Source organism: Dendrobates tinctorius, unplaced genomic scaffold (assembly GCF_039654945.1).
Source record: "Dendrobates tinctorius isolate UK_male_01 unplaced genomic scaffold, ASM3965494v1 ptg000605c, whole genome shotgun sequence".
In the NCBI taxonomy this organism is placed as follows: domain Eukaryota; kingdom Metazoa; phylum Chordata; class Amphibia; order Anura; family Dendrobatidae; genus Dendrobates; species Dendrobates tinctorius.
This window is the reverse complement of record NW_027362260.1, coordinates 91,663-118,881: the sequence shown is the minus strand read 5'-3', so window position 1 is coordinate 118,881 and position 27,219 is coordinate 91,663. Positions and strand designations below refer to the sequence as shown.

Below are 27,219 nucleotides of genomic sequence, written 5' to 3'. Positions count from 1 at the left end.
TAATAGGGACACATACGGCAGCAGCGGCTCAGTATTGGGGTATCAGGTGCAGTAAATAGACACATGCAGCAGCAGCTCAGCATTGGTGTATCAGCTGCAGTAATAGAGACACATACGGCAGCAGCGGCTCAGCATTGGGGTATCAGGTGCAGTAATAGAGACACATATGGCAGCAGCGGCTCAGTATTGGGGTATCAGCTGCAGTAATAGAGACATACGGCAGTAGTGGCTCAGTATTGGGGTATCAGGTGCAGTAATAGAGACACATACGGCAGTAGTGGCTCAGTATTGGGGTATCAGGTGCAGTAATAGAGACACATATGGCAGCAGCGGCTCAGCATTGGGGTATGAGGCGCAGTAATAGAGACACATATGGCAGCAGCGGCTCAGCATTGGGGTATCAGGTGCAGTAATAGAGACACATATGGCAGCAGCGGCTCAGTATTGGGGTATCAGGCGCAGTAATAGAGACACATATGGCAGCAGCGGCTCAGTATTGGGGTATCAGGTGCAGTAATAGAGACACATATGGCAGCAGCGGCTCAGTATTGGGGTATCAGGTGCAGTAATAGGGACACATACGGTAGCAGCGGCTCAGTATTGAGGTATCAGCAGGATGAGGGGTTTGTGCAGGTTGGGAATAGATGGTGATGGGGCGGGAATATGAGAGGTGAAACATGTCGTTGTTGTATTCTCTGTAGCCGAGTCTTGGCTGGAGGAGTTGTCATGTCGGTCTGGGCCAGATGGAAAAGACGTGAAAAGTGAACGATTCCATCAGAAAGAACGTCAGCGGTAAGACACCAACTATACCTGTGCAGTAATCACATATGTTTTGTAGGAATGGTATTTACCACTGACGATATTGCGGTAATATCCACGTTGGCCTTTATATAGGGATTATTTTCAGTAACAGCGCAGTCATCGCCTACATCCACTATTAGGGTGCGTTACCTAGTTAGGGGCCCACTCAGAAGTTTTGCCCCCCTCGAACCGAAACCCTAGCTACACCTCTGGATTTGCTGCTTTGTCTATTTGCTTCAACATTCTCAGTGGTTTCTGTTATATTTGGTGGCTTATTACAAACCCCTATGAGGATTTTATTACTTTTCCCTCCTTGTATCTCCACCCATAGAGACTCCACCTCTTCATTTCCCTCTTGTAGATCTTCTCTTAGTGTGGGCTTTATATATAGACAGACTCCACCCCCTTTCCTTTTTTTACGATCCCTCCTAAACAAATCATATCCTTGCAAGTTAGCCGCCCAGTCATAGCTGTCGTCTAACCATGTCTCAGTTATTCCTACTAGGTCGTATTTTTCCCTTCCCCATGACAGCACCGCAGACATGAGTAGGTATCCGCCCCCCAGGAAACAGGAAACCTGTAGCAGAGACATAAGAAGGGGGCGGCACCTCTCTCCCCAGTTTGGTTTCCTGCAGCCGGAATGCTTGGGGCAGAGCCTGTACCTCCGGAGGGATCCCCCTCTGATGTCCGGTCAGGAGGCCGAGGTCCACAGGGAGAGGACGGCAGCGGGGCGCGGTGGCGCGCGCCTGTCAGCCCAGCTCGGTGGGCGCTGTGAGCGGTGTCCTCCTCGTGTGACTCCCCGGCGGCCGCTCCAGTGGGAGGCAGAGCCGGGGGAGGCCTGGCACCGACTGTGTGGCGACGGCTTCCGGGGTTGCACTGGAAGTGACTTCACATGCCGGGGGAGCGGTGTAATGGGCACTTCCGGGCGGGAGCAGTCCCAGAAGCGCGCACCGCTCCTTCATAAAAAGGGAGACGAGGCAAGCGCCAATGGTCCCTGAGAGGCTGCACACGGACTCCAGTGTTATAGAGCCAGACCAGCAGCAGAAGGAAAATGGATCCTAAAGTTGAGAGGAACGCGCAGGATGAAGAGCTACCGGGGTACCTAGGAAAGGGGCCGGGTGAGTGCCTTTGTAAGGCAGCACAATATATTAACAATTGCCCTATATATGTCTTCTGTAGGGAAAGGCCAAATTAAGAATAAATGCCGAAGGGAGACATTGCTGGAGGCAATACCTTCCCTACAGAAGGCAGCGGAATTCCTGGTGGACGCCGCAGTAGATTCCGTCCATGGTGCCGCCCGTGCATGAGCCCTTTCAAATTCAGGCTGCAGAGCACTTTGGTTAAAAAAAACTGGTCGGAAGACTTCCAGTCAAAAGTTAAACTCTGTGCCTTCCCTTGTGAGGGTCAATACTTGTTTGGGAAAGCATTGGATGAAATTTTAGAAAAGGCGTCAGATAAGAAAAAATGGTTTCCACCCCCCTTCCCTAGGCGCCGGTGGACTGAAGCTCTCTCATCCTTTCGTGGGAACAGGGAACAGAGGGAGCCAAGGGCGGCCAGACGATAGGACCACACGGGGCAGACCATGGAGGGGAAGAGAGAAGGGATTCCTCTTTAGTAAAACCACCCCGAGACCCGATACTAAGCAATGACGCCAGGGTGGTCGGGGGAAGGCTTCAGTTCTTTGTCCATCAGTGGGTAGCATTGCACACCTCAAAGTGGGTAACCGACCTGTTAGCCGGGGGCCTACGACTAAGTTTTCTAAGCCTTCCACCCCAAAGACTAAAAGTGACCCGGGTAGCCAAAAAGAATCAGGCTATGCTAGAAAAGGAGATCCAGCTCCTCCTTCAAAAAGAGGTACTAATAAAAGTCCCGTCTCATCAAGAAGGGAAAGGGTATTACAGCACTCTGTTCCTCACGCCAAAACCAGATGGGTCACTAAGAACAATATTCAATCTCAAAGCCCTGAACCAATACATCAGAACATAGAAATTCAAAATGGAGACCTTGGGGTCAGCAGTTAAGCTACTCGACCCAGGTTGCTACATGGCAGTAATAGATCTTACGACGCCTATTACCATGTCCCAATATGGGGAGAGCACTAACAATATCGAAGACTGGTGGTAGAGAGAGCTCAAATTCACACTCGTCTACTGTACCAGTACCTACCCTTCAGGGTATCAGTAGCCCCTCATATATTTACAACAATCATCGGGGAAGTAGCGTCCTTTATAAGAAGGGAGAATAACCTGCTAGTACCCTATCTAGACGATTTCCTGGTCATAGCAAACGACAAGCAAAATTGCGAAGATGCAGTTAAAGGTCCTGGAAATATTAACCAGGTTGGGCTGGAGGATCAATCTGAGAAAATCCAAATTAACTCCAGTGCAGTCACAAGAATTCCTTGGAATTCAATTGGACTCATTAAAACAGCAGTGCATTCTTCCAGAAAGGAAAAATTGGGGCTATCCAACAAAAAACACAACGGATACAATCCGGTCGAGCCATATCAGTAAGTGAGGCAATGTCGCTCCTGAGCATGATAACAGCAACAATCCCAGCGGTCCGGTGGGCACAAGCCCATACGAGAGAGCTACAGTAGCAGATCCTATCCAAGCAGGAGAAGGGTCCTTCCAATTTAAACCGGGAGATCATTCTCTCCCCTCAAGTGCGGGAGTCACTAAAATGGTGGCTGAGCACCGAAAATTTAACCAGATCAGTGCCCTGGACTACTCAAAACTCAGTAGTATTAACCACGGACGCAAGTCTGAGTGGTTGGGGGGCACACACAGAGAAACGAACCCTAGAGGGCCAGTGGGAACCCGGAATGAGGGATGCATCCTCAAATCTTAAAGAACTGGCGGCTGTAAGGCGAGCCCTTCCCCTGGTAAAGCAAGAAGTACAAGGAAGACATGTCACCATATTATCCGACAACAACACAGTCATAGCATACATAAACAGACAAGGGGGTACAAGGTCGGCAACCCTTATGGCAGAGGCCAGGGAATTATTCGCATGGGCGGAAAACAATCTTCTGTCCTTATCGGGTACACATTTAAAGGGGGCAGACAATTATCTGGCCGATTATTTAAGCCACCATGTACTACACCAGGGAGAATGGTCCCTAAGTCAAAAAATATTTGGAGAAATCTGCACTGCCTGGGGCACACCAGAAGTAGACCTGTTTGCTACCAGGGAAAAATCGGAAAGTGGACAGGTTCTACTCCCTAAATCCAAGAGAGCAACCAGAGGTGGTGGACTCGCTACTACACCGGTGGAAATTTTGTCTGGCCTATGCGTTCCCCCCCCCCCCCCCTTTTCCATTGACACCAGTATTCTTGAAAAAGATCCGACAAGAGAGAGCTCGAATATTCTTGATTGCACCCTTCTGGCCGAAAAGGGCATGGTTCACATGGCTCAGACGCGGATCCTCCCAGATACCCTAAATCTGCTATACCAGGGCCCAGTAGAACACCCCAGGGTTCACAGGCTGCACCTCACTGCGTGGAACTTGAAAGGGGACTCCTTCTAGCAAAAGGGTTCTCAGTCCCGTTAGTAACCACCCTGCTCGCTAGCAGAAAGGAGGTAACTTCACGCAAATACCAAAAAATTTGGGAAAAATTCTTGCAGTTCATGGGCCAACAATTGACTGGGACAGCCCAGGAAATGCCAATAAAAGAAATCCTAGAGTTCCTCCAGAAAGGACTGGAAAAAGGACTGTCCACAAGCACCTTGAAAGTGCAGGTATCGGCCCTGGGTGCATTGTTTGATCAAAAACTGGCTGATCACCCATGGGTCTATAGATTCATTCGGGCCTCCTTTACATCCAGGCCCTCAAAATTAGCATCTAAGGTAGCTCCCTGGGATCTAAATTTAGTATTTAGGGCACGAACAGCGTCTCCATTGGAACCTATTGCTTCCATCTCAATAAAGGCGCTGACGCTAAAAACAGTACTCCTGGTGGCCCTAACCTCAGCTCGTCGTGTCTGCGAGCTGCAGGCAATGTCTGTAAATCCACCATATACCACCTTTTTGGATGATGGGGTGATCATAAAAACTGATCCAGCCTTCCTACCGAAGAAGCCAGGAAGGTCCCGGACGCTCGTGGCTGTAAAAGGTTCACATGGCCGCTCGGCCATGCGCTAGGATACACTGTATTTTCAACCCTACCCTTGGTACGCATGTGTTATGCAGCCTAGCCTGCTAGCGCTTAGGCGTAGGTAGGTCAGAGTTGGCGTCAGGCTTTAGTCCACACCAGTGACTCGGCACGCCTCAGTGCAAGTGCTCCGCACTCCATAGTCAGCGTCTATAGCGGCGCTCGTGGTAGCGACGCCGCGCGCTCAGTGGGCCTAGAGGGACTCTAACCCCGTGTCCTTGAGGTAGAGTTCTGTGGCTGTTTGCTGTGCGCTCTTTGGCCGGGCTCTGTGAGCTAAACAGGCTCCGGCATCCACGTTCAGTGGTTGTGCGGCTCTGTGAATTAACAGAGTCCGCTCCTGCTCACACTGGGTGACGTAACCCACGTGTGACTGTTTTCACGCTGCTCTATTCTTCCGCCATTGTCTAGCAGCAGTGTACCACCTCTGCACAGTGGACCCCGGCTGCAAACGCACCTACTACTACTTTATCATTTGGTGCGTTCCACCAGCCCTAATAAAGGGAGAGCGTTGGGCAGGGAAGAAGAACAAAAAAACTGCTTCTGCTGGTAGCGATTTCCACTGTACAACACTGTGTGCAGTGACAGGTGAGGCTCTATTTTTGTGCATCAGCTCTGTTGGTTGTTAGGCTGCCTTACAAGGCTCCCTGATAGCTGCATTGCTGTTTGCACACTGCTGAGCAAACTGCCTTTTTAAAAGCAAAAGTACTTTTCTTCCTCTCTTCTGCACAGTTACCAAGCGTTCATTTTTCCACACTTTTGTGTGCAGCAGTCCTGCTTATTAGGCTGCCTGCTGCCATACTTGGACTGAGAGCATCATTGTCAGCCTCCTAAAATCTCTAGGGAGATTCCAATTCTCCCCAATACTATATACACCTTGTACCATATAGCTGGTGGTATTTTGGGTACATTTTTCAAAAAAATGAGGAAGTACAGTCATGGCCAAAAGTTTTGAGAATGACACAAATATTATATTTTCACATGATCTGCTGCCCTCTGGTTTTTATGTGTGTTTGTCAGATGTTTTTATCACATACAGAAATATAATTGCAATCATATGAGTAGCAAAAGGTTATATTGACAGTTAGAATGAGTTAATGCAGCAAGTCAATATTTGCAGTGTTGACCCTTCTTCTTCAGGACCTCAGCAATTCTCCCTGGCATGCTCTCAATCAACTTCTGGATCAAATCCTGACTGATAGCAGTCCATTCTTGCAAAATCAATGCTTTAATTTTGTCTGAATTTGAAGGTTTTTGTTTGTCCACCTGTCTCTTGATGATTGACCACAAGTTCTCAATGGGATTAAGATCTGGGGAGTTTCCAGGCCATGGTCCCAAAATCTGTTTTGTTCCCTGAGCCATTTAGTTATCACCTTTGCTTTATGGCAAGGTGCTCCATCATGTTGAAAAAGGCATTGTTGATCGCCAAACTGCTCTTGGACGGTTGGGAGAAGTTGCTCTTGGAGGACATTCTGGTACCATTCTTTATTCATGGCTGTGTTTTTAGGCAAGACTGAGAGAGAGCCCATGCCCTTGGCTGAGAAGCAACCCCACACATGAATGGTTTCAGGATGCTTGACAGTTGGCATGAGACAAGACTGGTGGTAGCGCTCACCTGGTCTTCTCCGAATAAGCCGTTTTCCAGATGTCCCAAACAATCGAAAAGGGGATTCATCAGAGAAAATGACTTTACCCCAGTCCTCAGCAGTCCACTCCCTGTACCTCTTGCAGAATATCAGTCTGTCCATGATGTTTTTCCTGGAGAGAAGTGGCTTCTTTGCTGCCCTCCTTGAGACCAGGCCTTGCTCCAAGAGTCTCCGCCTCACAGTGCGTGCAGATGCACTCACACCTGCCTGCTGCCATTCCTGAGCAAGCTCTGCACTGCTGGTAGCCTGATCCCGCAGCTGAAACACTTTTAAGAGACAGTCCTGGCGCTTGCTGGTCTTTCTTGAGCGCCCTGGAGCCTTTTTGGCAACAAGGGAACCTCTCTCCTTGAAGTTCTTGATGATGCGATAGATTGTTGACTGAGGTGCAATCTTTCTAGCTGCGATACTCTTCCCTGTTAGGCCATTTTTGTGCAGTGCAATGATGACTGCACGTGTTTCTTTAGAGATAACCATGGTTAACTGAAGAGAAACAATGATGCCAAGCACCAGCCTCCTTTTAAAGTGTCCAGTGGTGTCATTCTTACTTAATCATGACAGATTGATCTCCAGCCCTGTCCTCATCAACACCCACACCTGTGTTAATGGAGCAATCACTGAAAGGATGTTAGCTGGTCTTTTTAAGGCAGGGCTGCAATGATGTTGAAATGTGTTTTGGGGGATAAAGTTCATTTTCTAGGCAAATATTGACTTTGCAAGTAATTGCTGTTAAGCTGATCACTCTTTATAACATTCTGGAGTATATGCAAATTGCCATTAGAAAAAATGAAGCAGTAGACTTTGTAAAAATTAATATTTGTGTCATTCTCAACTTTTGACCATGACTGTATGGTGGAAGTGGGCAGGGGTTGCCAGCTGGTACTGGTGGGGGTGCATCTGCTGGTAGTGGCAAAAGCACAATAGCACCTAAGGCAGGAGGTGTTGAGCCTGCGTCATTGTCTGGCTCCACAAGGCCTCGAAGGCTCCCTTTTCTGGGAGTAGGTAAACCGCTTTTAAAGCCGGAGCTTCAGGAACAAGTTTTGGCTTACATTGCTGACTCAGCCTCCAGCTCTATCGCCTCCTCTTCTGAAGTTTCAAAAAATAAAAGCACTGAGTCGTCAGTGGAGTCTCCTGGTCAGGAACACCTTTCCTTGTGTCCTTCACCCCTACCAAAAGTGAAGGATGTGGCAGGCCACACTACAGATTACTCCATGGAGCTCTTTTCACATACCATGCCTGGGTTATCAAGTCAAATCGTGAATTCCCCAATCCACGATGAATCTGACATGGAGTGCACTGATGCACAGCCACTACTAGATTTTTCTGCTGGTACATTCACTCAGAGCACGACATTGTCCTCGCAGTGTACGGAGCCAGAATCTGACCCTGATGAAATTCAGGTGCCCCTTCCCGCATACTATACCACCTTACATGGTGACACAGAGGAAGGTGCACATGAAATTGAAGAGGAGGTGATGGATGACCCAGTTGTTGACCCAGATTGGCATCCATTGGAGGAAGAGGGTGCTGCTGCCAATAGCTCAGAAGAGGAGGAGGATCCGCAGCAGACATCGACATCGCAACAGCTGTTATCTGGCAGGCCCGGAGCAGTCCAAAAACGGGTTACAAAAACCAAGAGTTGCAGGACAGCTTGGCCAGACGGTCAAATTAGCACAGCGTGCAAGGCCTCAAAATGTCTTCCATACTAGGAAGAGTGCAGTGTGGCACTTTTTTGAACAAAATCCTAATGATCAGGCAAAGGTAATCTGTAAGAAGTGTGCAAAGACCTTTAGTCGAGGGAAAAAACTGAGAAATTTGAATACCAGTTGCATGCTTAGACATTTAACCACCATGCACTTGCAAGCGTGGACGGACTACCAAACCTCACGTACCACATGTGCACCTGCTCCGAATGAAGGTAGTCAGCAATGCTACATCACTTCCCCCACTGTAAGCCCACTGGTTAGCACACCACAAGCTGAAAATGTTGAGGTGTCGTCGCTAGAGTTGAGCGACTTTTGGTTTTTTAGGGTCGAGTTTCGTTAAGTGAAACCCAACTTTTTCAAAAGTCGGGTCGAGCAAGATCGGCCGACTATAGGGAAAAGTCGGGGTCGTCCCGAAACACGAAACCCAATGTAAGTCAATGGGGAATAAGTCAGCAGTGAGAGGAGGACAGGAAACACACCTACAGTGCCCATTTGAATGCCAAAGGCATCAATTCTTCTTACTTAAGCTTGTCAACCTTAATTAACTTCATAATACAAGTTACGCACTGAAAAATGGGGGTTATTTGGCTAAAGTTGTGGGGGGGGGAGGGCTGGCTCCAGGTTTTCATGTGCCCTGGGCGAAAGAGCGCCCCTTTAACACATAGCACAACTCATCATGCTCCGATACGGCAGAGAAATAGCGGTATAGTACAATGAAAAATACTTCACTTTTTACATCTCATGACGAGGCCCATCTATTTCTCCATACAGAATCATTGGTCCCATATAATGTTTGAAACAGTATATGATGAGCTCCACATAATGCTACAGTATATGTTGGTCCCCATGGATGAAGCTCCACTGTGTTATGGGCCCAAATAATGCTCCAAACATAATGGGCCCCATTTCTAATGCTCTAGTGTATAATAGGCCCTGTAAATGCTGCTCCAGTGTCTGATGTCCACCTTTGGAATGTTCCAGTGTATGGTGGGCCCCATCTATCATTCTCCAGAGTATAGTGCTCCCCAAAAATTGCTGTCCCAACATTGAAAACAATCAAATAAGTCTCCTCGCTAGGGAATCCCTGTACTAGTCTAGACTCCTCGTCGTCCCCATCTTCCATCTCACTGCACAGTATTTCAACCTTGCAAGTGCTGTGATCCTGAGCAAGCAGGGGGGGGCCCACTCGTTGGCGACGGCACTGGCACAGGGCCCCTGATAGTACGGTGGTGTGTCTGATGGCGGGTGGGCCGAACCTGCACTTTCATCTGCAGCTTCCTCTTTGTCACCGTGTAAGATGGAGCTGTATATGGGAAGGGTAACCTGAGTTTCATCAGGGTCAGATTCAGGCCGTGTAGCGTGCGAGGGGAATGTAGTGGTCTGGGTCAATGTACCAGCAGATTCATCGAGCAGTGGCTGGGCATCAGTGCACTTGTGTCGCCCCCCAGGAGTACGGTCGCCACAGTGGCATTACCTTCCTCCTAGGGAGTGTGATGTCATGCTTGGGAGCAACGAAGGATCTCTCTAGCAGGTTAACTGATTGGGCGGCGTTATTCCCATGAGTCATGACCCTCCAAACAGCGTTCATGAAGGCAAAGTGTTTGTTTTACGTGGGCAGTATGGTTGCAAAGCTGAACCTTAAAGGAATGTCCAGAAGGGCACCACCAGGAGTGGAGCCTATGGTTTAATTCGACTCCACCTGGGAAACCTCAACCATGCCAGCTACAGAAAAGATGCACACATTGCAAGCTTAATTCCGTTAACGAACGAGACTCCGTCATGCCCCGCGGTCCGAGTCCGGCTTACTAGAGGGACACGTGAGGCTCTGGCACATGAGATTGGCCAATAACTGGTGTCATGCCCTTACATGTCCGTAGCTGCATGAGCGCTACACTGAAAAGGCCAGCGTTTGTCGCTTACAGGTGCAGATAACCCGCTGAACAACGTTAGTGATGGGGATCTGTGATTACAATTATTACCCGCGAACGATGATTTCCAAGTAAGTGCAGGTCAACCGCAGTTACGGAATTAGGCCTAACCGTCATTCCTGAAAAATGAAAAACTTACGTGTGCAAACCACAGGTGCTGTAGCTTGCTTAACAGCTCGCCAGCCGTTCTCAGGCCCAGTATGGATTACACGTGATTGCACAAAGGTGAGAAAGGGTACCGTATCCCCGGATAACATGTATGGATAGCATAGTGTACACATTCAAAATATATGTCTATACATCAGGAGGCAGGCTCAGACGGTGTCAGGCACAGTATGGATTTGACGGCCCAGACTACATAGCGGAGGAGCAGGGAGAGGTAAAGATTGCAAATGCTGGGGCCCTGCCCAAGCAAGGGGGGCCCACTCGTGGGCGTCGGTACTGGCACTGGGCCCCTCATAGTACGGCGGTGTGTCTGACGGCGGGTGTGCACCACCACCGTCAGAGACACTTGATTGCACTATGAGGGACCCTGTGCCAGTGCCCGCGCCCAAGAGTCGGCCTACCCACCTGTCCAGGGCAACGGCACTCGCACGGTGTCGTGCGCTAGGTGGTGACCCCGGCCATGGGGGGGGGGAGGCAGCACAGTTAGGGAGTTTTAGAAAGTGGCATATGTTGATGTTGGACATTCAGCTTATGCAAAAGGCGAAATAGGTGAAGTCCCAGGAAGAGGTGGACCAAAGCAAGCCATTTTTCTGTCACCCTATGTGTCATCAGGGGAAGGTGGGACAAAATCCTTGGAAACCCATGCATGGTTCATTTTAATGGTAACCTGGCCAATGGCATCACGTGCAGAAGAGCGAAGGCTGAGGACATAAAATTATCCTCCTCTCCAGAATCCACGCAAACCTCCACCGCCAGAGTGGAGGAACCGAACTCCAGCTCCCCCTTGAAGGTTAGCTTGGAGGAAAATGGTGTAGAGTCACGTGACCCTTCTGTTGTTGCTGTGGCGCCCCTGAGGCTTCAGTTGCCACAGAGGTACTGCACCTTCTCCTAAGGTGTAGTGCCCCACTATCCAGGTAGGCTGGGAACTCCTTTCCGCATTCCAACACCTGCACCCCACACACAGGATAGATCAGCAGGAACCCATCCATGCTTTATGCTGGAAAGGTCATAGGGTGCCTGTTGAGGTCCCTGGCTTCGTAACACATGAGGTGCTGGGGAGGCGGGTGGAGTTAGATATAAAAGAGAGGGAAGAGTGAAAGTTATTAGTTAGTTGGTTAGAGGAGAAAGAAGAGAGAAGATAGGTGTCTGAGGGACATGCTGCAGCAGGCCCCAGTGATCTCGGCTGCTGGCACGAGAAAGACCAGAGAGAGAGACTGATAAGATTGATAACCTAACCTTCCATAAGAGAGAGAGAACAGATCGGAACGAAGGAGAAGAGAAGGACAGTGGGAAGCAGGTTGAGAAAGAGAGAGCACCCTTCCAGTCCAGAGAGCGCAAAGGCCGGGGCCCGGTCCCCGAGGTGGATTGGAACTTAATGTCCGGCAACAGACTTCGGAGGAGTAGTGAGCCGCTAACGGCTTGCTCCCATCATAGACTTGGGACACAACAGCAACTGAATAGAGAGGCGGGACGTAGTGAGGAGTCCCCGAGCAGGCTACAGCTGTCTGTCATACAAGTAAAGACTAGGAACACCTAGAGAGAGGCATTCCAGGGTAACTAAGTACTGGAGTGCTTCGCACCTAAAGGCGCATTGGAGGAGTCGTTCAGTGAAGGTACATGTTGGCGGAGTGTGGTAGGGAGAATCCTATCCTGCCTGGAGGTTGGCTGGAGCCCTGACCTGGAGAACACGGTACGGAGGCAGGCAGTTGTGTGAACTGCAAACAGTGAGTAAAGCTTTGGAACCGCATACTCTGGTGTCCTCCAGTTATTCCCGCACCACTACACCAGGGTACCAGCCTCCATACCATTCTGTGCCTCTCCTCATCCATTGCACCTACACTGCCCTGGGACTACAGCTCCACCTGTGGGGAGCTACACCATCTCTGCTGCACCACACCATCAGTCCCAGCGGATCTGCACGCAGTGTTGGCTAACACCTCACTTGCCAAATACCACGGGTGGCATCACGAACTAGTCATATAAACTTTAACACCATTAATATCACCGCCATTGATATTGGGCGCCCAGGGCCACGGACCGGGTCACCGCTGCTGTGACACATTCCCGCCTTGACACCGGCCCGGTACCGAGTACCCCGCAGCCCTGGGAGAAGCGAGGGCGACCCAATTTTTGGCGTCACGAACAGGATTACGAGACCCGATGCCATGGAACAGGATGACGAGACCCGATGCCATCGGGTTCTGTGTGCCTTGGATTAACAACTTTTGAAAATGTGCAGAAGACCAAATTTAATAGACTGTAAAATGGACATTAGAAATGGCCACTGGCGCGGAGAAGAAGGGCGTGAAGAGGTGGGAGGTCCTAAGAAAAGACCGCGAAGAGTCTTGGGCTGTCCCTGCCTGAATTACTATGTGACTGATGCATGGCCCACTCCCCGAGGGGATCGTGTACTGGCTTGGTTTGGAGGCGCGGGAAGAAGACGCTGCCCCCGGAAGGAGGGGCAGAGAAAGCCAGTGGCGAGCAGAAGGGCGAAGCAAGAAGAAGAACGCCAGAACGCCATTTTGGAGAGTGATGGAAGGAGGCCTGCGGAGCGCGGGGAAGTGCAAGCCCCCGGCGCCATGGCTCACGGCTCCAACCCTGAAGCTGGCATCATTTGCCGGCAGCTACAAGACGAAATCACCGAACTGACTACCCGTCTGCAGCTAAGAAGGGAAGCGCTGGAGAGGTTGAGACGGCAGCGCGCCCTGGCGGGGCCTACATCAGCGGTACCCTCTCCATCGGTACCTGCCGCTGCCGCACCAGACCACTCCCCGCCAGCGATAACTTTCACCTCCACGCTGTCCGTGCGGCTGCGTCCCGCTCGCCCGAAGAAGTCATCGGAGGACCCGGGAGCTGAGACCGTGCGCCCGCCCGGACCTGTTGTGGCTGCGCAGGTCCCGACCGAAGCCCCCGCGGACCCAGAGCTACCATCCGCTCCATCACCACCTGCACCGGAGCACAGGACGCACTGCCAGGAGGCCCCAGGTATGTCGGATGTGCCTCCACCTGGGAAGGCCCTGCGGTGTACCGCAATTGCAGCGGCTGGCCAGGTCGTCCTGGATCTGGTCTGGGACCGGGTGTTACGGCGGCGGAACACTCTTAAAAAAATATAAATAAACGTGTTCGCCGCCCGGGGTCCACCGTGCGGCAGATGGAAAAACCGCAGCTAGAAGACACAGAGCATTGTGGCGGTAATGTGCACAGGGTTCTATATCACCCAGGTGCAATCAAGCAGTCTCTGTTAAGTGCACAGAGCTGCTCCAGGAAAAAATAGAAAAGTAACGCTGAGCCTGTTAGCAACACAGGGACTCAGTGGCACACATGTGGTAGGCAAAAACCGGAGTAGTTAGGATTAGAGTTGAGCGAAACGAGTCGAAAAATTTCAAAAGTCGCCGACTTTTGGCAAAGTCGGGTTTCATGAAACGAAACCCGACCCTAGGATGAGGTCGGCCACGAGGTCGGCGACTTACGCGCCAAAGTCACGTTTCAAAAGTTTGTTTTGCGCTCTTTTTCAGCCAATCAGGATCCACGGACACTGTGGGCAACGTGATGACATAGGCACGGGTCACCACCATCTTTCAGAAGGGCATGCAAGTGATTGGCTTGCTTTGGTGGGCGTCACAGGGGGTATAAAAGGGCGTGCACGCCGACCGCCATCTTCTGCCGATCTTAGCATAGGGAGAGGTTGCTGCTGATTCTGTAGGGAGAGCGTTAGGCAGGGAAGAAGACCAAAAAACTGCTTCTGCTGCTAGCGATTTGGCCTGCACAACACACCAGTCAATGTGTGTGCAGTGCAAGGGGAGGCTATATAGTGGTGTATCAGTGGTGTTGGTTGTTGGGCTGCGTTCTAAGGCTTCCTGACAGGCTGGCATTGCTGTTTACCCAATGCTCCGCAAACTGCTTTTTTAAAAGCAATCCAATCTCCCTTATCCTCTAGTCACTTTGGTCACAGCTGTGGCATCGAGCCTGTCACATAGCGCTCAGATATTCATTGGGCCTCACACAATCCAAAAGTGTCCAGTGTCCAAAAGTGTGTGAAGAGATTCAAAATCTCACTTATCCTCTAGTCACTTAGGTCACAGCTGTGCCATCGAGCCTGTCACATAGCGCTCAGATATTCATTGGGCCTCACACAATCCAAAAGTGTCCAGTGTCCAAAAGTGTGTGCAGAGATTCAAAATCTCACTTATCCTCTAGTCACTTAGGTCACAGCTGTGCCATCGAGCCTGTCACATAGCGCTCAGATATTCATTGGGCCTCACACAATCCAAAAGTGTCCAGAGTCCAAAAGTGTGTGCAGAGATTCAAAATCTCACTTATCCTCTAGTCACTTAGGTCACAGCTGTGCCATCGAGCCTGTCACATAGCGCTCAGATATTCATTGGGCCTCACACAATCCAAAAGTGTCCAGTGTCCAAAAGTGTGCAGAGATTCAAAATCTCACTTATCCTCTAGTCACTTAGGTCACAGCTGTGCCATCGAGCCTGTCACATAGCGCTCAGATAATCATTGGGCATCACACAATCCAAAAGTGTCCAGTGTCAAAAAGTGTGTGCAGAGATTTAAAATCTCACTTATCCTCTAGTCACTTAGGTCACAGCTGTGCCATCGAGCCTGTCACATAGCGCTCAGATATTCATTGGGCCTCACACAATCCAAAAGTGTCCAGTGTCCAAAAGTGTGTGCAGAGATTCAAAATCTCACTTATCCTCTAGTCACTTAGGTCACAGCTGTGCCATCGAGCCTGTCACATAGCGCTCAAATATTCATTGGGCCTCACACAATCCAAAAGTGTCCAGTGTCCAAAAGTGTGTGCAGAGATTCAAAATCTCACTTATCCTCTAGTCACTTAGGTCACAGCTGTGCCATCGAGCCTGTCACATAGCGCTCAGATATTCATTGGGCCTCACACAATCCAAAAGTGTCCAGTGTCCAAAAGTGTGTGCAGAGATTCAAAATCTCACTTATCCTCTAGTCACTTAGGTCACAGCTGTGCCATCGAGCCTGTCACATAGCGCTCAGATATTCATTGGGCCTCACACAATCCAAAAGTGTCCAGTGTCCAAAAGTGTGTGCAGAGATTCAAAATCTCACTTATCCTCTAGTCACTTAGGTCACAGCTGTGCCATCGAGCCTGTCACATAGCGCTCAGATATTCATTGGGCCTCACACAATCCAAAAGTGTCCAGTGTCCAAAAGTGTGTGCAGAAATTCAAAATCTCCCCTGTCCTATAGACACCTTGTACCTTGTTTTACATACTATATAGTTTGTTGGATTTTGTCTACATTTCTACCAAAAATGAGGAAGGCTGGTGGAAGAGGCCGTGGAATTGGGCGGGGGTTGGCAGCTGGTAATGATGGTGGTGGATCTGATGGTAGTGGCAAGAGCAAAATAGGACCGAATGCAGGAGGTGTTGAGCCTGCGTCATCGTCTGGCTACATAAGGCCTTGAACGCTTAGTGTTCTAGGAGTTGGCAAACCGCTTTTAAAGCCAGAGCATCAGGAAAAAGTTTTGTCTTACATTGCTGACTCAGCCTCCAGCTCTATCGCCTCCTCTTCTTCAGTTGTAAAAAGTAAAAGCACTGAGTCGTCATTGGAGGCTCATGTTCATGAACCACACCTTTCCTTGTGTCCTTCACCCCAACCAAGATTGAAGGATGATGCAGGCCATACTACTGATTACTCCATGGAGCTGTTTTCACATACCATGCCTGGATTATCAAGTGAAATGGTGAATTACCCAGGCCAAGATGAATCTGACATGGAGTGCACTGATGCACAGCCGCTGATGGATGATTCTGCTGGTACATTCACTCAGAGCACTACATTGTCCTCGTAGTGTACAGAGCCAGATTCTGACCCTGATGAGACTCAGGTGCCCCTTCCCGCACACTATACCACCATACACGGTGACACAGAGGAAGGTGCACATGACATAGAAGAGGAGGTGATGGATGACCCAGTTGTTGACCCAGATTGGCATCCATTGGGGGAAGAGGGTGCTGCTTCCAATAGCTCAGATGAGGAGCATCCACAGCAGACATCGACATCGCAACAGCTGTTATCTGGCAGGCCCGGAGCACTCCAAAGACAGGTTCCAAACATCAAAAGAGTTGCTGGACAGCTTGTCCAGAGGGTCAAAAGATCACAGCGTGCTAGGCCGCAAAATGTCTGCCAAAGTAGGAAGAGTGCAATGTGGCACTTTTTTGAACAAAATCCTCATGATCAGGCCAAGGTTATCTGTAAGAAGTGCGCAAAGACCTTTAGCCGAGGGAAAAAACTGAAAAATTTGAATACCAGTTGCATGCTTAGACATTTAACCAGCATGCACTTGCAAGCGTGGACACAACACCAAACCTCAAGTGCCACATGTGCAACTGATCACAACGAAGGTAGTCAGCAACGCTACATTGTTTCCCCCACTGTAAGCCCCCCGGTTAGCACAGCAGCAAATGTTGAGGTGTCGTTGCAAGGCCACAGCAGTCAGGGAATCCCACTGTTATATCAACGAAAGACTGATTCTAGGCCATCAGAAAGAACACCAACTCCATCACCATCATCAACCCTCTCTCAGTCCGCCCTGTCCACCGCTACTTCCACCATATGCAGCTCTCAAGTCCAGCTCACCCTCCCAGACACTATGAGTAGGTCAAGAAAGTACTCAGTCTCTCATCCGCGTACACTGGGTTTGAACGCCCACATTGCCAAACTAATCTCGTTTGAGATGATGCCCTTTCGGTTGGTGGAAAGCACAGCTTTCCGCGAACTCATGGCCTATGCAGTACCACGCTATGACCTACCCAGTCGCCACTTCTTCTCTCGCAAAGCCATCCCAGCCCTCCACCATCATGTGAAAGACCGCATTGTCCATGCACTCAAGCAGTCAGTGAGCGGAAAGGTGCACCTCACAACTGATGCATGGTCCAGTCGGCATGGCCAGGGCCGTTACGTGTCCATCACTGCGCACTGGGTTAATGTGGTGGATGCAGGGTCCACAGGGGACAGCGGTGGTGGGACAGTGCTGCCTAGCCCACGGTATAGGAAACAGTTGGCTGTAGGCGTTCCACCCTCCTCCTCCTCCTCCTCCAGAAGCGAAAGCTCGTCCACAGAGCGCAGTCGTACGAGCACTCCATCTGCAGCTGCCACTGTTGCACACGATGTGTCCCCCTATCGAGCAGCTAGTGGAAAGCGTCAGCAGGCTGTGTTGCAGATGATGTGTTTGGGCGACAGACATACCGCCGAGGTGCTGGCCGAGTACTTGAAGCGACAAACTGAGTCATGGCTGGGCAGTGTACATCTTGAGGCAGGCAAGGTAGTTAGTGATAACGGCCGTAATTTTGTGGCAGCCATAGCCCTTTCAAAACTCAGCCACATACCTTGCTTGGCTCACACCTTGAACCTGGTGGTGCAGTGCTTCCTCAAAAATTATCCGGAGTTAACAGCCCTGCTCCAGAAGGTGCGAAGACTGTGCGCGCACATCCGCCGGTCGCCTGTACACTCCGTTCGTATGCAGAAGCTGCAGCGATTGCTCCACCTTCCCAACCACCGCCTCATTATCGACATTGCAACAAGGTGGAACTCCACCCTGCACATGGTGGAGCGGCTGTGCGAGCAGAGGCAGGCCATAATGCATTTATGGGAGGATACACGGCCAGGCACTTTGAGAGCAGACATGGAGTTGACAGGCGTGCAGTGGTCGAAGCTGAAAGACCTTTGTAAAGTCCTTCAGTGTTTTGAGGAATGCACACGGCTGGTAAGCGCAGACGACGCCATCCTAAGCATGAGCATCCCACTTATGCGTCTGCTCATGCAAACTTTGACGCACCTTAAGGAGCAGGCGTCTGCAGCCAATGTTGAGGAAGAGGAGGAGGGAATCCTTGATGACATTCAGCCATTGTCTGCTCAGGGACCTCTCCTGGACGAGGTGGAGGAAGAAGAGGAGGAGGAGGAGGATGATGGGGATGATTACTTAGGGGAGGAGGATGCATCTCGTGGGGCAAGTGAAAATGTTGGCGTGGCAAGGTCTGGTACAGGGTTTGTGCGTGACTGGAGGGATGTGGATTTGCCAGAAAGTGCTCCTCCACCCAGCACTCGCAGTGCATCATTGACACCGGGAACATTGGCCCACATGTCAGATTATGCCTTGCGGATCCTAAAAAGGGACCCCCGCATTGCCAAAATGATGAACGATGACGACTACTGGTTGGCCAGCATCCTGGATCCACGCTATAAAGGCAAATTACAAAACATCATGCCACAGGAGAACCTTGACCTAATATTGGCTAATAAAGAAGCAACTCTGGTAAATCGGTTGCTTGAGGCATTCGCAGCACACAGCAGCGGTGATGGTTCTCACACGAGCCGTACGGGCCGGGGGCAGCTTGGCAGAGGTGTTCGTGGTGCACACAGCAGAAGTGGTGTTGGAGACAGGGGTTTCATGACAATGTTGTGGACTGATTTTTCAAATACCGCTCACACAACTGGTAATACTGCATCGATGGAAAGTGACAGGAGACAGCAGTTGTCAACTATGGTTACAAACTACTTTTCCTCCCATATCGATGTTCTCCCACACAGGTCATTCCCCTTTGACTATTGGGCCGCTAAACTGGACACCTGGCCTGAATTGGCCCAATATGCCTTACAGGAGCTCGCTTGCCCAGCTGCAAGTGTGCTATCGGAAAGAGTCTTCAGTGCAGCTGGATCAATCCTGACAGAAAAAAGGACCCGTCTGTCAACCCAAAATGTGGCTGATCTAACCTTCATTAAAATGAACCACGCATGGGTTTCCAAGGATTTTGTCCCACCTTCCCCTGATGACACATAGGGTGACAGAAAAATGGCTTGCTTTGGTCCACCTCTTCCTGGTACTTCACCTATTTCGCCTTTTGCATCAGCTGAATGTCCAACATCAACATATGCCACTTTCTAAAACTCCCTAACTGTGCTGCCTCCCCCCCCATGGCCGGGGTCACCACCTACCGCACGACACCGTGCGAGTGCCGTTGCCCTGGACAGGTGGGTAGGCCGACTCTTGGGCGCGGGCACTGGCACAGGGTCCCTCATAGTGCAATCAAGTGTCTCTGACGGTGGTGGTGCACACCCGCCGTCAGACACACCGCTGTACTATGAGGGGCCCAGTGCCAGTACCGACGCCCACGAGTGGGCCCCCCTTGCTTGGGCAGGGCCCCAGCATTTGCAATCTTTACCTCTCCCTGCTCCTCCGCTGTGTAATCTGGGCCGTCAAATCCATACTGTGCCTGACACCGTCTGAGCCTGCCTCCTGAGACATATATTTTGAATGTGTACGCTATCCATACATGTTATCCGGGGATACGGTACCCTTTCTAACCTTTGTGCAATCACGTGCAATCCATACTGGGCCTAACACCGTCTGAGCCTGCCTCCTGAGACATATATTTTGAATGTGTACGCTATCCATACATGTTATCCAGGGATACGGTACCCTTTCTAACCTTTGTGCAATCACGTGCAATCCATACTGGGCCTGACACCGTCTGAGCCTGCCTCCTGAGACACATATTTTGAATGTGTACGCTATCCATACATGTTATCCAGGGATACGGTACCCTTTCTAACCTTTGTGCAATCCATACTGGGCCTAACACCGTCTGAGCCTGCCTCCTGAGACATATATTTTGAATGTGTACGCTATCCATACATGTTATCCAGGGATACGGTACCCTTTCTAACCTTTGTGCAATCACGTGCAATCCATACTGGGCGTGAGAACGGCTGGCGAGCTGTTAAGCAAGCTACAGCACCTGTCCAGACAAGTACAGGGATACCCTAGCGAGGAGACTTATTTGATTGTTTTCAATGTTGGGACAGCAATTTTTGGGGAGCACTATACTCTGGAGAATGATAGATGGGGCCCACCATACACTGGAACATTCCAAAGGTGGACATCAGACACTGGAGCAGCATTTACAGGGCCCATTATACACTAGAGCATTAGAAATGGGGCCCATTATGTTTGGAGCATTATTTGGGCCCACAAGACAGTGGAGCTTCATCCATGGGGACCAACATATACTGTAGCATTATGTGGAGCTCATCATATACTGTTTCAAACATTATATGGGACCAATGATTCTGTATGGAGAAATAGATGGGCCTCGTCATGAGATGTAAAAAGTGAGGTATTTTTCATTGTACTATACCGCTATTTATCTGCCGTATCGGAGCATGATGAGTTGTGGTATGTGTTAAAGGGGCGCTCTTTCGCCCAGGGCACATGAAAACCTGCAGCCAGCCCTCCCCCCCCCCCACAACTTTAGCCAAATAACCCCCATTTTTCAGTGCGTAACTTGTATTATGAAGTTAATTAAGGTTGACAAGCTTAAGTAAGAAGAATTGATGCTTTTGGCATTCAAATGGGCACTGTAGGTGTGTTTCCTGTCCTCCTCTCACTGCCGACTTTTATTCCCCATTGACTTACATTGGGTTTCGTGTTTCGGGACGACCCCGACTTTTCCCTATAATCGGACGATCTTGCTCGACCCGACTTTTGGAAAAGTCGGGTTTCACGAAACGAAACGCGACCCTAAAAAAACAAAAGTCGCTCAACTCTACTGAGCGCTATGTGACACACTCGATGGCACAGCTGCCTGTGACCAAAGTGACGAGAGGATAATGGAGATTTTGAATCTCTGCGCACACTATTGGACACTGGACACTTGTGGATTGTGTGAGGCCCACTGATATCTGAGCGCTATGTGACAGGCTCGATGGCACAGCTGTGACCAAAGTGACGAGAGGATAATGGAGATTTTGAATCTCTGCGCACACTTTTGGACACTGGACACTTGTGGATTGTGTGAGGCCCACTGATATCTGAGCGCTATGTGACAGGCTCGATGGCACAGCTGCCTGTGACCAAAGTGACGAGAGGATAATGGAGATTTTGAATCTCTGCGCACACTTTTGGACACTGGACACTTGTGGATTGTGTGAGGCCCACTGATATCTGAGCGCTATGTGACACGCTCGATGGCACAGCTGCCTGTGACCAAAGTGACGAGAGGATAATGGAGATTTTGAATCTCTGCGCACACTTTTGGACACTGGACACTTGTGGATTGTGTGAGGCCCACTGATATCTGAGCGCTATGTGACACGCTCGATGGCACAGCTGCCTGTGACCAAAGTGACGAGAGGATAATGGAGATTTTGAATCTCTGCGCACACTTTTGGACACTGGACACTTGTGGATTGTGTGAGGCCCACTGATATCTGAGCGCTATGTGACACGCTCGATGGCACAGCTGCCTGTGACCAAAGTGACGAGAGGATAATGGAGATTTTGAATCTCTGCGCACACTTTTGGACACTGGACACTTGTGGATTGTGTGAGGCCCACTGATATCTGAGCGCTATGTGACAGGCTCGATGGCACAGCTGTGACAAAAGTGACTAGAGGATAAGGGAGATTGGATTGCTTTTAAAAAAGCAGTTTGTGGAGCAGTGGGTAAACAGCAATGCCAGCGTGTCAGGAAGCCTTAGAAGGCAGCCCAACAACCAACACCACTGATACACCACAATATAGCCTCCCCTTGCACTGCACACACAGTGACTTGTGTGTTGTGCAGGCCAAATCGCTAGCAGCAGAAGCAGTTTTTTTGTCTTCTTCCCATCCTAATGCTCTCCCTACAGAATCAGCAGCAACCTCTCCCTATACTAAGATCGGCAGAAGTAAGATGGCGGTCGGCGTGCACGCCCTTTTATACCCCCTGTGAGGCCCACCAAAGCAAGCCAATCACTTGCATGCCCTTCTGAAAGATGGTGGTGACCCGTGCCTAGGTCATCACGTTGCCCACAGTGTCCGTGGATCCTGATTTGGCTGAAAAAGAGCGCAAAACAAACTTTTGAAACGCGACTTTGGCGCGTAAGTCGCCGACCTCGTGGCCGACCTCATCCTAGGGTCGGGTTTCGTTTCATGAAACCCGACTTTGCCAAAAGTCGGCGACTTTTGAATTTTTTCGACCCGTTTCGCTCAACTCTACTCTGAAGTGCTGTCCGCACAGACAAAACACTCGGTCATGTGTAAGTGGGGTTCGGTAACGTCAGCTGATCCCCTGCTGTGTGTACGGCAAACTCTCCTGCTGCCTACAACTTCTTACTACCTCTGATTTAATATGTTCTCTGATTTGCCCTCTGTCTCCACTCTGTTTTGAGTATTTCCTCCGGCCTACAACACCGCCTGTTTCTGCTGTCAAGTGCCGTCTGCACAATCCACACTTGTTCCTGTGGTACCTGGGTCCTGTAACATCTGCTCATCTCCAGAGTTGAGCACGGCAATGTCTCCTGCTTTGTCTACATTCCCACTACTTGTAGTGGAAATGTGGACAGAGCAGGAGACATTGCCTGACTCACCTCTAGGGAGAAGCTGCTGTTACAGAACCCCAGTAACACAGGAACAAGTGTGGATGTGCAGACGGCATTTCAGAGCAGCAACTGGCGTGGTTGGAAGCCAGCGGAAATACTCGAAACAGAGTGAAGACAGAGGCCTAATTGGAGTACGTTGACAGTTAGTAGTAGTCTAGAAACAATCGCAAACTGCCACCAATTAGGCCTCAGCCTACTACCTGATTTTCCCTGGGCTCCGACACCGCCAGTTGGTGCTCAGAAGTGCTGTCCGCACAGACAAAACACTCGCTCATGTGTAAGTGGGGTTCGGTAACGTCAGCTGATCCCCTGCTGTGTGTATGGCAAAGTGTCCTGCTCCCTCCACAGTCAAACAACCTCAGATTTACACCTGGCTCCAAGTAGGCCTCAGCCTACTACCTCATTTTCCCTGGGCTCCGACAACGCCAGTTGGTGCTCGGAAGTGCTGTCCACACAGAAAAACACACTCGTTCATGTGAAAGTGGGGTTCGGTAACGTCAGCTGATCCCCTGCTGTGTGGCGGGCAAACTGCTGCTGCCTCCAAATGTTAGCTACTTCAGATTTAAACATTCTCTGATTTGGCCTCTGTCTCCACTCTGTCTCTAGAATTTCCTCTGACCTCCAACACCGCCAGTTCCTGCTCACAGTTGCCATCCACGCAATCCACACGTGTTCCTGTATTACTGGGGTTCTGTTACGTCAGCAGATCCCCCAATGTGTGTCTGCCACTGTCTCCTGCTCTGTCCACATTCCCACCGCTTGCAGTGGGAAGGTGGACATGTGGACAGAGCAGGAGACAGTGGCAGACACACATCAGGGGATCTGCTGACATTACAGAATCCCAGTAACACAGGAACACGTGTGGATTGGGCAGACGGCTACTGTACGCATAAACTGGCGGTGTTGGTGGTCACGTGAAATCCTGGAAACAGAGTGGAGACAGATGCCCAATTGGAGCACGTTGACAACCTGTTGTAGCCTACAAACAATCTAAAACTGCCACCAAGTAGGCCTCGGCCTGCACCCTGGTTCTCCCTGGGCTCCAACAACGCTAGTTGGTGCTCGGAAGTGCTGTCCACACAGAAAAAGACACTTGTTCATGTGAATGTGGGGGTCAGTAATGTCAGCTGATCCCCTGCTGTGTGGAGGGCAAACTGCTGCTGCCTCCAAATTCAAACAACGTCTTATCTTAAACTGCCTCCAAGTAGGCCTCAGCCTACAAAATGACTATCCCTGGGCTCCAACATCGTCAGTTGTTGCTCGGAAGTGCCGTCCACACAGAAAAACACACTCGTTCATGTGAAAGTGGGGTTCGGTAACGTCAGCTGATCCCCCTGCTGTGTGGAGGGCAAAGTGTCCTGCTCCCTCCAAAGTCAAAATACCTCAGCTTTACACCTGGCTCCTAGTAGGCCTCGGCCTGCACCATGATTGTCACTGGGCTCCAACACCGCCTGTTGGTGCTCGGAAGTGCTGTCCACACAGAAAAACACACTCGTTCATGTGAAAGTGAGGTTCAGTAACGTCAGCTGATCCCCTGCTGTGTGGAGGGCAAACTGCTGCTGCCTCCAAATTGTAACTACTTCAGATTTAAAAATTCTCTGATTTGGCCTCTGTCTCCACTCTGTCTCTAGTATTTCCCCTGACCTCCAACACCGCCAGTTCCTGCTCACAGTTGCCGTCCACGCATTCCACACGTGTTCCTGTGTTACTGGGGTTCTGTTACGTCAGCAGATCCCCCAATGTGTGTCCGGCACTGTCTCCTGCGCTGTCCACCTTCCCACTGTAAGCGGTGGGAATGTGGACAGAGCAGGAGACAGTGGCAGACAAACATCAGGGGATCTGCTGACATTACAGAACACCAGTAACACAGGAACACGTGTGGATTGGGCAGACGGCTACTGTACGCATAAACTGGCGGTGTTGGTAGTCACGTGAAATCATGGAAACAGAGTGGAGACAGATGCCTAATTGGAGCACGTTGACAGTCTGTTGTAGCCTACAAGCAATCTAAAACTGCCACCAAGTAGGCCTCGGCCTACACCATGATTGTCCCTGGGCTCCAACAACACCAGTTGGTGCTCGGCAGTGTCTTTGGCACGGGGACTCCCTGTTGCCCAGCCTGGTTCCAGCACGCCTGCTGTTTCCGGGTAGTGTCAAGGTCACTATGCCACCAATCCGTTGTCCTGTCGTCTTGCGGCCGGGTTAGCCGACTCTACGGTGCCTGCAGTTTAGGTGACTCCTATGTGGGCTGCGGGAACTGGCACTGAAGGCTGGATCCGTAGTGCCAATGGGACATGGACCCCCTGTAGGACTGTGGGTTTCGGTAACTGCGGCAGGCTTGCGGCCTGGCTACTTTGCTTTGAATGGGTACCTTCTGCTACCCACCCGGGTTCCAGCACGCCTGCTGTTTCCGGGTAGTGTCAAGGTCACTATGCCACCAATCCGTTGTCCTGTCGTCTTGCGGCCGGGTTAGCCGACTCTACGGTGCCTGCAGTTTAGGTGACTCCTATGTGGGCTGCGGGAACTGGCACTGAAGGCTGGATCCGTAGTGCCAATGGGACATGGACCCCCTGTAGGACTGTGGGTTTCGGTAACTGCGGCCTGGCTACTTTGCTTTCAATGGGTACCTTCTGCTACCCACCCGGGTTCCAGCACTGTCTGCTGGTTCTCGCCAGAGCCTTTGGCCTAGGTGCCTCCATCTCGGTATCCGAGGTCCAGCACCGTCAGCTGGTCCTTGGTAGTGCTTTTTAGCACAGGTACCTTCTGCTTAGTAACCGTGGTCCAGCACCGTCAGTTGGTCCTCGGTAGTGCCATTGGCTCTTGTTCCTTCTGCTACCCATCCGGGTGCCAGCACTGTCTGCTGGTTCTCGCCAGTTTCTCAGCCTTCTTGTACCTTCTGCTACATTTCCAAGATCAAGCTTTTTGAAATTGTCTTTGGTAATCCTTATTGATCTCCATGACGATGACCCTGAAGACCACACCAAAGAAGACCAGAAATATGACCCTAAATAATAAGACCAAGAGGACAAAGAACATGAAGACAACCACCAAGATACAGAACAAAAGACAGAAGAACAAGAAGCAGAAGAACAGAAAGCAGAAGAACATTAAGCATAAGACAAAAAATCAGCATAGAAGAAATCAAAATTATAAGCAGAAGACTAAGCAGTAAATGGGGGTGAGTCCGTTCCTCCTCGTGGTGCCCCTGGAAAATGCCTGCTGCTGCAGGCCAAACTGAACGCGGACAAATCCTTTTGTAAATCTTTTGTGACAGGCAGAACGTAAGGTGTAATCTTATAACTTTTATAGATAAGTACTACAGGAATGCCTGTCACCATAAGAAAATGAAGAAAAAGAAGAATAGGAAGAAGATGAAGAAATAGCATATGAAAATTAATAATAGCTGAATAAGAAGAATATGAAGAATGGAAAAAAAAATTAATGGGGAGAAGATGAAGAAGAAGAAGATGAATAAGGTGAAGAAACAGTTGATGAAAAAAATGCTACTGCTGCGGATCATGAAGGAGAAAGTGTGGGAGAAGTACAAAAGAAGGTGAAGAGCAAGGAAGTTGTGAAACACACATATCTGACTAAATATAAAAAAGGTTAACATAGTCAATATCTTTTTAACTCCGAACGTCTTGAAAAAAAAAATTGGATTTAATGCTGTGCCATGTGATTTGAATAAACCACTATGCCTTTAATGTCTCCTCCACCTCCCACAATACATTCTACATGATTCTTATTTGTTTTCAATTATGTAGAATTAGCCAACAAGGAAATAAAGGCCTTTTTTTAATTCCGATACCGGAAGTCCCATTGACTTGAATGGGACTTCCGGTATCGGAATCGGCGATACCCGATTTTTTTTTCGTATCGGGCGATACCATCCGATACGATATTTTTGGGTATCGAACGGTATCGCTCAACACTAGTAGTAACCAGAGGTAGGCCAGAAAGCAAATTCACAACATTCTCGGTATTCTGGGGTCTTATATACGATCCCATTATTCTGGTGTTTTATATACATTCCCGTACTTTCGAGTCGTTATATACGGTCTCAGTATTCTGGGGTGTTACATACGGTCTTGTTATTCTGGGGTGTTTGTTCTTTACTATGTGATATGCAGTGGTATGAAAAAGCGTTTGCCCCCTTCCTGATTTCCAATTCTTTTGTCACACTTAACCCCTTAACAACTGATCTGCGCTTTCAGAGCTCCGCGGTGATGGCCCTGCAGGAGGCCAGCGAGGCTTATCTGGTGGGACTGTTCGAGGACACCAACCTGTGCGCCATCCACGCCAAGAGGGTAACAATCATGCCCAAAGACATCCAGTTGGCCCGCAGGATCCGTGGGGAGAGAGCTTAGATCTTCCCGGGCTCCAACCACAACACAAAGGCTCTTTTCAGAGCCACCAAA

At 50.0% G+C, this 27,219-nt stretch overlaps 1 long non-coding RNA gene across 1 annotated transcript; it reads left to right on the top strand.

The window, feature by feature from the left end:
* The first annotated feature begins 543 nt into the window (after window positions 1-543).
* LOC141078823 (uncharacterized) lies at window positions 544-27,219 on the top strand. Its single transcript, XR_012228118.1, has 2 exons — window positions 544-792; window positions 27,016-27,219. It is a non-coding gene; the product is annotated as an uncharacterized lncRNA (long non-coding RNA).